General features: G+C 42.3%; 1 long non-coding RNA gene across 1 annotated transcript; it reads right to left on the bottom strand.

Annotated features, from left to right (window-relative positions):
• Positions 1 to 10,688: 10,688 nt before the first annotated feature.
• LOC146711435 (uncharacterized) lies at positions 10,689 to 13,670 on the bottom strand. Its single transcript, XR_014920290.1, has 3 exons — positions 13,580 to 13,670; positions 11,467 to 11,617; positions 10,689 to 10,921 (listed from the first exon to the last, which is right to left on the bottom strand). It is a non-coding gene; the product is annotated as an uncharacterized LOC146711435 (long non-coding RNA).
• Between the last annotated feature and the right edge of the window lie 2,033 nt (positions 13,671 to 15,703).

Raw genomic sequence — 15,703 nt, 5'->3', positions numbered from 1 at the left:
GACTACTTCCAACACAAGGCTCTATTCAACCAGACTGGGAACAAATGTTTCCTTATGTGACCCTGAGTACCTAAGCTTCAGCAGGATATAGAGAAGAGCCTATGAGACTGAAAGAGAGACATTACTGAAGGCCATACCTCTGCTCTTATAGAGGGATATAAGCTGGATCACAGGTGGGGACAGGGGGAAGGATGGTAATGACCTTACAGAAATAACAGGGTGGATGGCACAATGACACATATTTCCCAATAACTATATGCTGTTTCTCTGGTAACCACAAAATTGCTAGTCTGCTTAGGTTTCCGTTCTTTATTTTCTCACTTTCCCACTTCTCATGAGTGTTATTACTTCTACATCCGCCTGGGAATTAATTGGGTAAACATCAGCCAGGAAACATGAGGTTAGATTCCATGTTGGCAGCTCATGTAATTTCACATACAGCCAACATGCAGATTTCCGTCTGTTTTTTTTTTTGGCACGCCTGTGGGAATGGGCAAAGTGTAGCAAAACAGAGGTCAAGGCAAGGTTTCTCACTGAAGTGGGTAAAAATTTCTCATGTGAAACTAAAAATGGCTTTCACCAGTTTTACATAATGAGACACAATGTGGCATGTACCTCTTTTCTATAGAATCACCCAGGATAAAGAGCTAATCCTCTTGTGCTATGAGACTGATAGAGCTGGATTCCTTCCAGCACCTTAGGAAGAGATCTATGGAAGAGAGAGCCTTTCAAAGAAAACCATGTAATCAATGGCACAATCCCCCTCAAACCCCCTCATTTGATTGATGCTAACCGTAAAGATTTTAGTAAATCAGTTCGCTCAAGCCTTTCCCATCTCATCTTGCATTAAGATGTCAAACTGTAACTGGAGTTCCAGTGTTTACCCAACCAAGTTTTCTCACTTGAGGAGAAATTAAATGAACTTTTGGCCTGGACTAGGCTTACAGAACCACTGACATGTAGCCTATATGACTCATTCAGTCTTTCACTGGACACAGGCGGAATTTATTCGGAGAAACACACCCTTGCTGGCGTGTAGCATAGTTTGACCATTGCAGGTGTCTTGGTTTATTGGGTTTCTATGTCAAAGAGCAAATCTTAGTCTATAAAAACCTAAATTTATAGCTCTAATTATGAACACACTAAGCACCAAGGAGCATGCAGCTGCATACCTGTGCATGCATTTCAAGGAGCATGAGTTCTGGCTTGGTGACTCTACAAAGAGCCCTCATGAAGTTTAAAATTTTAAACAGGAAAAAATGAAGGTGAGGCTAAAATTGTTCAAATAGGGGAAATACTATGAGTAAGTTTACACCTCTAGTTGGAGAATAAGCATATGAAGCCTTTTTTAAAATTTTTCCTCTGGATGCTTTTCTAAATGTCTGTGTGTGTGGGGAGGGGTCAGGGGGTAGATTTTGGTGCAAGCAGTGTGTAGGCAGCTGGGAGTGTGGCAGGGCTATGCGTGACTAGGAGAAATACACCTGTCTCTGTGCTCAGGTATGGAGGGGGAGTCGGCAAGCAGGGGCCTGCCAGGTGAACAATGCTCCCTATTGTACCTTGCGCTCTGACTGCTGATACTCGCAGGAGAGGAAGCCCTGATCCCAGTGTGTGCGTAGCTCGCTTGCCCGTCTCTCCCTCCCTGCTCACACAATCACACGAGATACACAGCCAAATTATTTACAGTACACATATTGCGCTGACCGCAGGCGCCCTGAGCTAAATCCCAACAACTCTGCCTTTTACACGCAAGTTGCCAATCAGAGCAGTGACTGACAGATTTTTTTATAAGATAAGATAAGATAACCTTTATTAGTCCCACACGTGGGAAATTTGTTTTGTCACAGCAGGAAGTGGACAGTGCAAAAGTTATGAGGCAAAAATTAGAATACGATAAGAATAAATACAGTACACAACTGTACAGAATAGAATAAAATAAAATACTATATACAGTAGAATAAAATAAAATAAATATACAATAAGATAAAAATAGAATACAAATACAAATGCTATATACAACTGAGTAAAAATACAACGATGACAGAAAGGATTATTGCACTTAGTATTATTGCATATGTATGGATGTGTGTGCTTGATCAGTTAAAGTCTTTATTATGGAGTCTGACAGCAGTGGGGAGGAAAGACCTGCGAAATCTCTCCGTCCCACACCGTGGGTGCCGCAGTCTCCCACTGAAGGAGCTGCTCAGTGCTGTCACAGTCTGCTGCATGGGGTGGGAGATGTTGTCCATCAGGGATGACAGCTTAGCCGCCGTTCTCCTGTCACTCACCACCTCCACTGGGTCCAGAGGGCATCCTAGAACAGAGCTGGCCCTTCGGATCACCCTGTTCAGTCTCTTCCTGTCCCCAGCAGAGATGCTGCCGCCCCAGCAGACCACACCATAAAAGATAGCAGAAGCCACGACAGAGTCATAGAAGGTCTTCAGGAGTGGGCCCTCCACTCCAAACGACCTGAGTCTCCACAGCAGGTACAGCCTGCTCTGCCCTTTCCTGTAGAGGGCGTCTGAGTTATGAGTCCAGTCCAGTCTATTGTTCAGATGAACACCAAGGTACCTGTAGCTGTCCACAGCCTCAATGTCCATACCTTGGATGTTCAGTGGTTGCAGTGGAGAATGCTTGTGCCTGCGGAAGTCTACCACCAGCTCCTTGGTTTTACTGGCGTTGATCTGGAGGTAGTTCAGCTGGCACCAGTCCACAAAGTCTTGGGTCAGACCTCTGTACTCCTTGTCGTCCCCATCAGTGATGAGGCCGACTATTGCAGAGTCATCAGAGAACTTCTGCAGGAAGCACTGGGTGGAATTGTGGGAGAAGTCTGCAGTGTAGATGGTGAAGAGGAACGGAACCAGAACCGTTCCCTGTGGGGCCCCCGTACTGCAGACGACCCTGTCCGACACACAGCCCTGAGTCCTCACATACTGTGGTCGGTCGGTGAGGTAGTCCAGGATCCAGGTAGTGAGGTGATGGTCCACTCCAGAGTTCACCAGCTTGTCCTTTAGAACCGAGGGAAGAATGGTGTTGAAGGCACTGGAGAAATCAAAGAACATGATTCTCACAGTGCTTCCAGCGATCTCCAGGTGAGCGAGGGAACGATGTAGGAGGTGAATGACGGCATCATCCGCTCCAATGCCAGGCTGGTAGGCAAACTGAAGTGGGTCCAGTGATGAGCTTATTAGGCGCCGAAGCTGAGCCAGGACCAACCGCTCCAGGGTCTTCATCAGGTGGGATGTCAGAGCCACCGGCCTGTAGCTGTTGAGGTCCTTGGGGCGTGAAGTCTTTGGCACTGGTACAACACAGGAGGTTTTCCAGAGCTGTGGGACTCTTCCCAACCTCAGGCTCAGGTTGAAGAGGTGCTCCATCACCCCACACAGTTGGTCCGCGCAGGACCTGACGACCCTCGAGCTGATGCCATCTGGACCCGCTGCCTTCTTGCCATTAATCCTCCTCAGTTCCCTCCTAACCTGGGTGGTTGAGAGAGACAGGCTGGAGCCTTGTGTTGAGTGTGTATTGGATGCTGTTGTTGGGGGTGGGGGGGAGTGAGCAGGGTGAATAGAGGAGGTGTGAAGTGTCTGAGGTGGAACAGCAGCAGTGGGGGTGGGTGAGTCTGCAGCCGATGTTGCAGACTGCCTCATGGCTGAGTCAAATCTGTTGAAGAAATGATTCAGTTCATTTGCCCATCTCACATCCCTCCCAGGCAGAGAGTTCTGCTGTTTGTGGCCCGAGATGGTTCTGAGGCCTCTCCAGACTTCACCAACGTTGTTTTGTTGAAGCTGGTTCTCCATCTTCTGCCTGTAGCTCTCCTTCCCATTCCTTATCAGTCCCCTCAGCTCTCTCTGCACCCTTTTCAACTCTTCTTTGTCTCTGGATTTGAAGGCCCTCCTCTTCTGCTTGAGGACGGTTTTAATTTCTGGGGTAATCCAAGGTTTGTTGTTGGAGAAACACCGTACAGTCCTGGTAGGTACAGTGTTATCCACACAGAAGTTTATATAGTCAGTAATGCATGTAGTAAGGCTGTCGATGTCCTCACCGTGGTCATCACAAATCACCTCCCACACAGTCGACTCAAAACAATCCTTAAGAGCCTCCTCGCTCTCCTCTGACCATCTCTGTACTGTGCGGGTGGCTGGTGGCTCCCTGCGCACTAAGGGCTCATACACAGGGACAAGGTGCACCAGGTTGTGATCAGATCTGCCCAGGGGAGGGAGAGGTGATGAACTGTATGCCTCTTCTGCATTGGCATACAGTAAGTCCAGTGTTTTATTGACTCTGGTTGGGCAGGTCACATACTGGGTGAAGGTGGGCAGTGTGGAGTCCAGTGAGGCATGATTGAAGTCCCCTGATATTATGAGAAGTCCCCTGATATTATGAGAAGTCCCCTGATATTATTATATCCAAAAAGTTGAAATGTTGGATTTTGTAAAAGTTCTAATTGTGTTGAGGATATTTTGTATGTGCAGTATTATGAAGGGGAATATACAACACACTGTCATAATAATATAAATGGTAAAAAAAAAAGAAAAAAAACATGTCTTAATAGGTGTGAATGTTATTCGTAGAGAGATTATTCAGAGGTGTCACTTTAAGGGTCTATAATTGAGAGCACACAATGTAAATACATGACGTGACTGTTGATAGTAATCTGTTATCAGTTCTACGCCAACCCATGTTTTTCCAGCCTTTTTATTCTCGTTGCAGATAAGGCAATTTTGACACGGAGAGTCATGCAGATACTGTAGATTGCAGATTGAGAGAGACCCCCAAAGAAAGTAAAAGGGGGGTCGCCTATTGGTGAATTACTGACACTCTCTGTACTTTCAGCAACAAAAGCTGTCTCTCATTTTGTTGTGATTTGTTGGGCAATTATAGAGGGAAAGAAATGAACAGGGTAACTATGGGGAGGGTCTGGAATGTGTGGGAATGCTAAACATCTGCTTTGAGAAGTTCTGGGTTGAGCTTGGACAGTCGCAAGTAAATATCTCTGCCAAACAGAAACTCCAGCTGTTCCACAGATGGCATCAGTTATTTTGTCCCATTTGTTGTTAAAAAAAGCCCATGTTTGCCTTAAAATAATCTAAGTGCCTTTGATCTTCCTTAACCTTTTCCATTGTGTGACAAGGAGAGCTGCAGTGTAAATGCCACCACTTATCTATTCCTGTTAAATTCCTCGACTTGTGTCGGTGTGTGCTTGTGGGCATGTATAACACCAACGCTATCTCATGTGAGTGTGTGTGTGCTCACTGACTAATGAAATACAGTCTTCATAAAGGTAGTATTGTTAAGTTGCGTGCGAAGCTCATGCTTTAGGCTTTGGGTCCCCGCCCACCCCTGTAAACCACGGCCTTTTTTTCCTCTCCTTTTTTGCCTTCTACACCTTCCCCTTTCTCTTTGTTACAGGTAAACATTTGATGTCCGCACGCAATCCCCGGAGAGTCTCCTCCCCTTGTTCTTTCCTCAGCTCCAAGGCTTACTCACACTCTCTTTTACACACACTTACCACACACCTCTCATTCTCAGTCTCTCGCTCATGCACCCTCTGACACGCTACCTTTCCCTCCCCATTCTTCTGAAATTCCTCTCCTTACTGACTCAGCACCTGTTTCCTATAGAGGACATGAAGTTTCCTTCTGTTGCTCGAGAAACTGGTTGAATATCTGATTGACTCTGAACATTCAGTTTCACAAACACTTTACACACACGTTTTTTGTTACTGAACGTTCGTCTCCTTTGTCTGTGTTGTTCCTTCCTGTTTGTTGTATTTGTTTTTTTAACCAGTTTGTCCTGCAATATTGTGTTACATTACATGAAGTTTGTCTCTTTTTTATTTCTATGTGCTTGTATTTCTTTTTAACATGTTCAAAATTAAGATTCAATTCAATTCAAAGTTATGGACAAAACCAACAAGACTTATTTCAGTAAATTTGCTTTTTTAATTCAAGTTAATGTTGCCAGAATCAAAACTAGAATTCCTCCTGGAATCACACTGGCCACAACAAAGTCTCAGATACCGGAGACCGATAAACACGGGGTTGGTGTGTTGAAGTTTACTTGGGCAAGACACAAAACCCCAAGATCCTCCTGAGAGTAGTCTAGGCTCTTAGATGGTTCTGCCTGCAGCTTTCAAGAATTTATCTAAGGTTAGATAGTAATATACAAGCACTTAATATTTAATATTTCATTGCCAACTACATGCATGTCACATCCCATGACTGCATCCCTTAGAGTTGGCACCATATGCTAAAGCTTGCCAGCCAGGTTACGCAAAACTGCCTTTCTGCTAGTTTCCACGATAGTCGGTGCTCCAAGAACCGCATTTTGTCACAGACTCATAAGATGAGAACATGCCAGCTCTGCTGTCACTTCTGGTAATATCGATACCAACAAAATTACCTTTGGCACACTAGAAAATAATCTGCATTGGTGGGGGTACACCCTGGATACGTTTCCAGCCCATCATAGGGATAAAAGAGAGACAGAAAACCACATCTACTGACAGTTTAGATTAACTTAAAAAGTGTGTACGGTCAGTGAGGGGAAAATGAAAACACAGCCCAGAGCCTGCTTTCTGTGAGGTGGCAATGCTACTGAGCACCACCATCGTGATATGATTTGACAATCCAAAATGTGAGAAAAGGGGGGAAAAAAAGGATTTCTCACTGATTTAAATCAGAAAGAGATTATACTGTTTTAACCGCTTTCAACTTGTGTAACCTTCAATTTTCTGTTTCAGGTGTTGTACATAGTTTTGGTACAGCTTTTACTGACATACAAAAATATGTGTGAATAACTTCCAAAATATTTATTGGTGTGTGCGTGAATGATTATGATCCAACACTTAAACTTAAACTCCTGGGGAAGGTAATAAAACAAGTCGAAATCTGGTCTGCAGACTCAAGCTCTAGTACTACTGCCAACCTCAGTCACGCACTTCCTTTGAGCTGCACTTCACCACAAACTGTGAAGCTATGAAAAGTCCTGTCAGGTTCCGATACACGAAGATCCATGATTAATGACCGTCATGGCTAAGCAGGGGAAAACCAAAACCTCTGTGCCAATGTTAGCAGCATCAAATAGAGCTGAAATCACTGAAAATGAATGCAAGAGAAAAGGAGAATCGTTTTATCATGTCAAGGACACACACACACACACACACACAATGCGAAACCCACACGAACGTGCATGTCTGTACACATACTCACATGCTGCGTAGTAACAAACCCAAAAGTGCTTGCAAAGTTCACACATGAGAGACAACTGCATATACACATCGCTGTTCTCCAGTATGCTTAGATCATATATGAACAAAGATTCAGGATTCTCTCAGATTAATTGATAAATAAATGTAATACCTGAGTCCTGCCTCCATCTATCAGTTTTTTTTCTCCTGATCCAATTCAGCATCGCAGCATTTTACTGCTGTCATAGCAGTAAAAGGTGGGGTGCACCCTGGACCACACAACCAATCACACTGACACCTACGCTCAATTTAGAATGACCAGTTAAACAACCCCATGCATGGCTACGGCTTTGGGAGGAGGCAAACATATCCAGGAAGAACCCACAAGCTTCACACAGAACAGCCGCAGCCAACAGGTGAATTTGATCCCGGGACCTTCATGCTGTGAGGCAACCCCTGTCTGCTCTTTTTTGTATTTGGGAAAGTCAGACTGTCAGAGAGGAAAAGACAGTCCCATACAGCCACAAAATAAATTATTTCAATCCCTTCATTGTTGTCTCCTGTGATCACTGTGCCTGCTGCTCTCTTTCGTCAGGGGCTTTTGGCTCCCTCCAACCAGCCCAATTAGTAGCCCTGCAGAGGTGAAGTGTATTATGCAAATACAAACAGTTACTGTACCAGCTTGAGCAGCCCCCACGGGTAGCGTACAACAAAGCTATGTTAAATGAATATTAGATTTGTTGTGCCTACAACAAGTTACCTATTGTTGTTCTGGCCTTTCTGCTGCTCTGGAAAAGCCATTCAAACAAGATAATCTGTCTGCATCTCGTCAATGCAGCTCACTGTTTCACTGTGCTTGGACGAAACAGTGACACAAAGGGGTTGTTTGATAGGGGATATGAAGCAATTGGTGCAGGGGACTAAATAGATATTTCTTACAGCCACAGCTGCTTGTCACTGGACCACTGAATACGGCACAAACACTCTAAAGGAAAATATCAGAAATTCTCAATTTCCCACACATTTTTACAATCCACCACCTTTCCTGTAACTTAAACTGTGTAATATTTTTTGCCATCTGAGTCCATTGTTTCATATTGAGTTCATTTCTGTCTCTCTCTCTGCTTTCATTGCGAACAATTGCTTTTGTCCCCGTCCTGGATAGGTGTGATGGTTGGGTCAGAGCTGTGAAAGGGCTGTATTGTCCTTCTTCACACCCCAAGGTGTGCTTGGAGGGAGACCAACAAAGTGGTAACTAAACAGTGAAACAAGTTTTCTCTGTAAATGTGTACCACATGGCACCTCAAGGAACCATTGTTCCCTTTCATTACCCGCATCATGTGGGAAATATTTCAGTATGTATCCATAAAATTAGCCAATAATACAAACTGTGCTTTTTTGAGAAGTTAGAAGGCTAATGCAATTTTGACAGAAAGTCACGCAAATGAAAGCTGCTATCAAAGTTCTCTCTTTTTTTGTTAAATTTGGTGAGTGCTGCACTTCTACTTTTTCCAATGTTTTATTAATAGAGAAAGCTGTCACAAAGGCAAATTTCAGGGTGTTCTGTTGCTGTCTTGTTTGTCTGTGTCACTTTCTCTCTGGTCACGTCAGGCAGCTGTTTGCAAACAGTCTTCCCCACAAGCCAGTCATCTAATAACAGGGTTGTGTTGGACGATAATGACTGCTTTCTGGCACGCTCCAGCAGAAGAAAAGAAGCACATTGGCAAAGCACCTCTGAATACAAAAAAATAATCAACAATAAAAAGCAAAAAGTGTGTTGTGATTGTCATCATTGGTGCATATTTTCAGAAAAAAAAAACCCTAAAAAGAGTTGATTTCCAACTACCAAAAATTAGAAAGCCATATTTCATTTTTGTTATGACATAATCACCACTTTCTTATACTATATTTCGCATTACTGATTTAAAAGGAACATGGCCTCTTGCTCTGAATCGTAAATATATCTTAACAACCACTTCAAAATAAAAGTAAACATTTACTATGATTTACTGTATCAGTATAATTAGCTTTAGCTCTTATTTTGTCACCCTTGTCCCCTTTTGGTTCCCGCAAACTGAATGACCTCAGAACATTTTGTTTTCTTTCCCGACTGGTTCTTTTGAGTCCTGTGTACACCATGCCACGGAGGCTCAGCGTATGGAGTCACTTTAGCATGCGCCTTTGATGTGTGAGAATGGTATGCCGAGGTCCAATTTCACTTGCTGACGCTGACTCACACAACTGTAAGCTAGCGTGACAGCAGAGGCAGGTTAATGTGTTCTCCCTGCAGGCAAATACAGGGAAATATGAGTGACTGACTGTTGGCTTTAGCCAGAAGAGATGAAACACAGAGAGAAGGAAGTTCTGTTTGAACAATTTGAAGGTTTTCATTTGCAAGCCCACCTTTCAAGAAATAATTACATAGGGTTTGTGTTATCTTTGCATTTAAGAAGTCAAGTAGCAATAATTTGTGTGATATATCACGCTTACTGTATACGACTCAGTGCACACATGAGGATCATCACAGTCCACGAGTAAAAGCATACTCTCCCTCCCCCTGGGTAGATACAGTGTCCCCTGATTTCTGTTTAAACCATTATGTGCCTCTAACACGTATGCCCCTTAAATCTATATTCAGAACCCCAACAGAGAAAGAGTCCACGGCAGCTTTCAACGTGCTTGAAATTGATTTTATGCTGTAGTCGTTCTTGAAATAAGTGTTTTTTAGCACATTCAAAGTCCGGAGAGAGTTTAAAAAGAATGAATTAATCCACCGATGCACGTCAAATTTAAATACAACAAAAGAACAAAGCGACACTTCTGACTCATAAGATAACAGACCCTGTCTACATCAACCTTAGCGATGTTGTGCATCTGCATATAAAATGAATGCGTCTTTGTTTTTATGAACTCTAAACTTATAAAATCCTGTCTTTCAGATAGCTATCAAAGTGTTAGAGAAAAAGACACTTTAAGAGAAACATAACACCAGGGCCAAAGCACAACTAAACCCTATCTGTGGCAGCATTGTATATATTTCCCACAATCTGAAATACACCCTCAGCACTTAACTGCGCAACCATATTGCGAGATAATGTGGGTTTGAGTGGAAAACAGATCTAAGGGTAAAGAGAAGTGGGCAAGTTAAGTAGTATGTGGTGGTGGGTTGTAAAGGTTGGATGATATATTCTAAGAAGTAAAGTATGCGTGTGTTTTGGTGTGTGTGTGGTTTATAGGGGCTGAATGGGGCACTACTTTTGAAAGATGAGATACTGCAACAATGTGGAGGTCACAGTATCATCACTCACAATAATTTAGGAATCAGTGGGTGTAGGTTTAGAGGTTTGGGTTGTAATAAATTAATAAAGAAAGGGATGATGTATACATAAGCGAGAGTAAGCCACTGATATACAATATATATTAGACACACACACGCAGAACAAACATTGGGTGTCTCACCTCTTTCTACTGGCTGGCATTTATAGTGCTTACAATGGACTATAAACCTCACAGTAGCTCTTTATGGTGGTGAAGGATCTGCATTTTTATTAGGGGCAAACATTGAAATTACAACTCATTCTTCTCCCAAGCATTGCAATGCACAATTACCACCTGTGACACAAAGTCCAGAGTCTGCTGCCAACACACTGAGGATGATGTCAAGGATTGGTTTACCTACTAAACCCCAGTCAGCCAGGTGAACTCTGGCTCACCTTCCAGACTGGTCATCACTGGCTGAAAAATACAGAACACAAATAAGGCATACTCATTTTAATCTTAAATATAAATGCAAACAACCGAATATGCAGGGATCAAGCGTTAAACATGAGATGTTGAATAAAGCTTAATTATTATTGTAGGACTATGCTGAGAAGGAATTGCATTTTTGCATTGAGTGTTCATTCCTGTAAACCTGTTATTATGTTATATAGGTGTGCGGAGTTTGATAACATCACACTGAAATGTCAACAGAAGTTGACTCATATTCTTGGAGTAGCTATAATTATTTTCCCTTCCTGGTGGCTGAAGGTAAATTATGATTACAAGTACAGATGAGTGAAGCAAAAAAAAGGACATAGATCGAAGTGCATCAGTGGACAAAGTCTGCTGAAATATTTGACTGAGAAATGCATAGAACCAAAATCATACTCATCACAATGGACATGGATTAAAAGAATCATGAGTGACTGTGACAAAAAGGTATGCACCTCATACGTGGCAACCTGCATGTGTATACAGAAATATTGTTAAGCTCGGTGTGAATGTTTAAGGGCACTTACAGCTGCTGTGTGGAGAAGTGCTGCCCCGAGGGCCGCGGCAGCATGAGTGTGAGCTTCGTGGTGCTCTGGAAACAAGAAAAGCGGCTCTGTTTTTGGATTGCTGTCTTGGCTTTGTATGAACGCTTCCTGGCACACAGTCAAGTTTCTGCCCCTAGTGAGGGAAGATTAATGACAGCAAGTCACGGAAAGGCAGAGAGCAGAGGAAAGCAAAGGAAAGCAATAGGGTGAGAAGGGAAAGACAGGAGGGATGGGGGGTAAAACAAAAGGTAACGGCTGTTATGTTGTTGATGGTAGCAGGTATGAGTAAAAGGTGTGTGACTCTGTGAGTGTTTGTGCCTGGGTGTGCATCAGTAAGAGTACAATACTAAAAGAGATTTAGCAGATTAGTGGAATCCTCATAAACATTCCTGACAGTTGTACAAACACGATGAATATAATCACTGGACAAAAGGCCATGCCCTCCTTAAATTTCATCTCTGTAAATCCAGCTAATGTCCACATACTCTTGTTATCTCCCAAAACCTTAGCCTACTTCTCCAGCTGTGGTCAATCTCCATATTCTCACAACACCTTCAAATCTGACGGAGGGTAAAGTAGTAAAGTAGTTGAAATGGCAAACATGGATCAAGAGATCAAGCTCCGCAAGTGGGAAAGCACAGACTTGGAAGTGAAGTAAGGAGAAAAAACCGAAAGGCATCAAGAGTTCTTCTTTTAGGTAACATGGATCATGACTAATCTGTGATGAAAGATTCAAGAGCTGAGTAGATCATGACGCTGCCAGGGCTGACCCCTCTCCCTGTCTCCCAGCCCCAAACCCCCAACCAAAGTATTAGGCTCCAGGACAAGCACAGGTCATGGTGAACTCACTCTCCTCATTTCCCCTTTCTTTTCTTGACCACAAAAACAATGACATCACAGACCTTGGAGTCTCTGACAAACCTGAGTCTTTGTATCAGATGAAAAATGATCCTGAGAAAGAATATTCATCAAACTAAAGGGGAAAAGAGCGTGTGAGTCTGTTTTTTTCAAAACAGTTCACTTCATTCTCGAGCTATGCTGGGTTTTCCCTATGACAGTGAAGAGCAAACTGTTCCGTTTCACAGTGCCAGGACATTCGAACAATGTGAATGAAGGGAAACTGTAAAAGCCTTTTAATCCAAAGAGCATCTTTATGCGATTGTTTTATCTGAAACCGAGGTTGCACAGATGTCACTTATTCTCAATGCCATTCTATTAAAAGCAAAAGTAAACAACAGGTAACTGTTGTTAGACGGCATGTGTAATGGGCTCAGCACTGATGCAGACTGGATCGTGACTTAGAGCAGCAACAGGTGACAAATGGTCTGTTCTCTTGTCACAGTCGATCTTTTAGGGCTTTGCCAAACTTAAGTGAACCTGGAGCGGTGCTGCTATTGCTGTAAAAGTGCAGTTGAACAGATTTTGAAAACAAAGAACTCCATGCTTCTCTTGCCGAGCTCCACTAGCGCACCTGGAGGAAATTAATTTAGCTAAGCAAAACAGTCAAAGCCCAGTGATACCTTTCAACACGTTTTTTTTCTAATGGAATATTCACACTTGTGATATATTTTAATATGGTGTTTCTAGAATTGAAACTTAACAGTAAGTAATTTGCAGATGACAGCAATGTATCTGTCTGCATACACATTCCCATTTGGTCCACAATACTTGAATTCTTTTGAGCCAAGTCATGCCCATACTTCCTATCCCGTGGACATGGTGTTTTACCCAAACACCTGCCACCCATTCCGCTGACTTTATCTGGGAGAGAGCAGAGTAGGTGGCGGGGAGTGAAGGAAGAAGGGAGGGGTGCTATTGTTGGCACACTCCTATGGTTCTGTAGGATGGAGAATGTGCAGAGGTGGAGAAGGGGATTAAACAGAGCAATATTATTCTTTCACAGACCTGCTTTGAATCAGAACTCAACACCACACATAAAGCTGTGAAGACTGGATGAGCTCATTGGGGGGAAAATGCCGCTGTAGTGACCCGGGAAAAAAAATGGGAAAAAATGTCTAGCAGTAACAGGAAATAGCAAGAAAGAGAGGAAAAAAACTAGCTGGCTGAGGACTAAAACATAAGTCAACATGTTTACCTTTCTTAGATGAAATAATAGCTTTTGGAGGCATTCCAGTTAAGGTTTCTGTGATCAATTTCCAATCCTGATTGCTTTTTTGGGGTGTATTCCTCTGTGGAAATAAGGAAATGTAATATCAGGTTTCAATCGTCTTCACATTGTGGCTGAAAGCTTGTTTGATGGTTGGCCAGATGCATACCTTTTTAAATAGCATGAGTGCAATTGAAGAATATTCTATGTACACAAATTCACAAAAATGCCCTGAAAACATTTCCTCATTCAGCAGGACAATGATCCTAAATATGAATGCATATTTAGCCAATGCAACTACATAAAAATAGGAAAATCTTCTTATGAAACATGCTAAATGACCATTTGCAACTTTTGTTACTTTTCAGGTAGCCTTAAAATTACAGCTAAGACCTCATTAGCTGTCCTAGATTGTATACTGTCACACAGCATGATGTGCTAAACACACAAGTAACCACACCTGGTGGAAATCACTCTTTAAGTTGAACACTTGTTGACAACTGACTCCATAAATGGCAAAGTGATTATGTTAATAGGGATGTTGATGATGCAAAAAGACCATTTACAGACTGCTATTTTAATTAAAAGAAATTCATTAACAGAAATACTGCCTCGCCTTTGCCAATGAGTGAAGTTGTCATAACATTCCATATCCAGACTCATCATGTGTTATATGGTTATGGGATACTTTTATTTTCTTCACAATAAGTGTATCTATTTTTGAGGTATGACATTTTAGAAAGGGCTGAGTTTTAGGTAAAAATGACCTCAACCCCTCAACCCCTAGAATCTCAGAGTACACTGGGAGTGGCGATGTGCAGAAGATCAGATGTATATGGAGAGACTTCAAAGTAAGAAGGAGAATCTTAAAAATACCACAGACTTTCTGAGTACTGTTCCTCTATAACCACAGTGTACTGATAACTCTGTCCAGCAGAATAACACAGCAGGTCGCAAAGCTCAAAATTGTTTCTCCATAAAATCTGTGATGCTGTCATGTCAGTACCGACCAAGGTCTCTGAGGAATGCACGTTGTTGACTCTCAACCTCAGTTTGTGTCTCCTTTACTGTACAATCCCTGGAAGTTATGGCATGGTTCCATAATGTAAGATGTGGAAATACTGTTTGTTTTTCTGCTAAATTACAAGGAAAGTTTAATGCAGCACTTAAAATTACGTACACTTACAGTATAATTACTTCTGTTTCTTGTAAAAACCTGACTTGCTTTACTTGTTTTAGTTGTTGCTGGTCCCTGTACAGCTTTAGTGAGAGCTTGGTTTGCACTGCCAGCAAGAACTCTGATCGGAGAGATAGTTTTGTGCTTTTCATCAATTTGTTCTTATTATCTATGAACAGAATTAATAAGGACAGCCAAAGTTTCGAGTGTGGTGTCTATGGTCTCAGGATCCCATCTCTGCTGTTTGGAGAGATTTGGTCCCATGGCTTAATTGAGCCCCCCCCAGTTTACACTGGTTTGCAGCTGTGTGTGAAATGAATGTGATGGAAATCAGCAACTCCTAATCTGAGGCTATAGTTCTCAGCCAGAACAGGGTGGGCAATCCACCGGGTAGAGTGCCCACTCCAGGTCACAGACAAGAGTGAGATCACAGATACAAGCGGCAGAAATGAGCTTCCTCTAAAGTGCGCCTGAGCTCTGCCTTTGAGATGCTCGGTCATTTGGTCTGCCTTAGAGCTCTAGGTTGTTTATTTCACTTACTTTATCATGGGATCAAATTGAGTGATCAAAATGACTCTTAGCAACTTCATCATATATATATACAGCACAAATAATATTAACTTGAACTGACTGAAAAACAAAGTGATAACAGAATAAAGTATGCTAAACAGTGATAATGTGGAGCACATGTTTGAAAAGTTGCAAGTTATATGAAAGAAAACTTTGTTTTATTTAATAAATTATGCAAATTACTTGTAACAACAATAATTTCTTTCTTTAAATGACACCAATTACATAACTAATAAGACTTTGAGAAGAAATGTGTTTTGCTATTGTTATTATTCTGCTCTTATGACTACTTCTGAATTATTCTTGGGGGACCCAGGTAAACAGGTAAAAACGTTAATAGGATCAGAGTTAAGAATTAAGTCCAT

The sequence above is a fragment of the Copadichromis virginalis genome, linkage group LG4 (genome assembly GCF_057382275.1).
Source record: "Copadichromis virginalis isolate Kocher_CV1m ecotype Utaka linkage group LG4, C_Virginalis_male_GT1.1, whole genome shotgun sequence".
Lineage (NCBI taxonomy): Eukaryota > Metazoa > Chordata > Actinopteri > Cichliformes > Cichlidae > Copadichromis > Copadichromis virginalis.
Note: the sequence above shows the minus strand (reverse complement) of the source record. Positions and strands in the feature narration are given on the sequence as shown.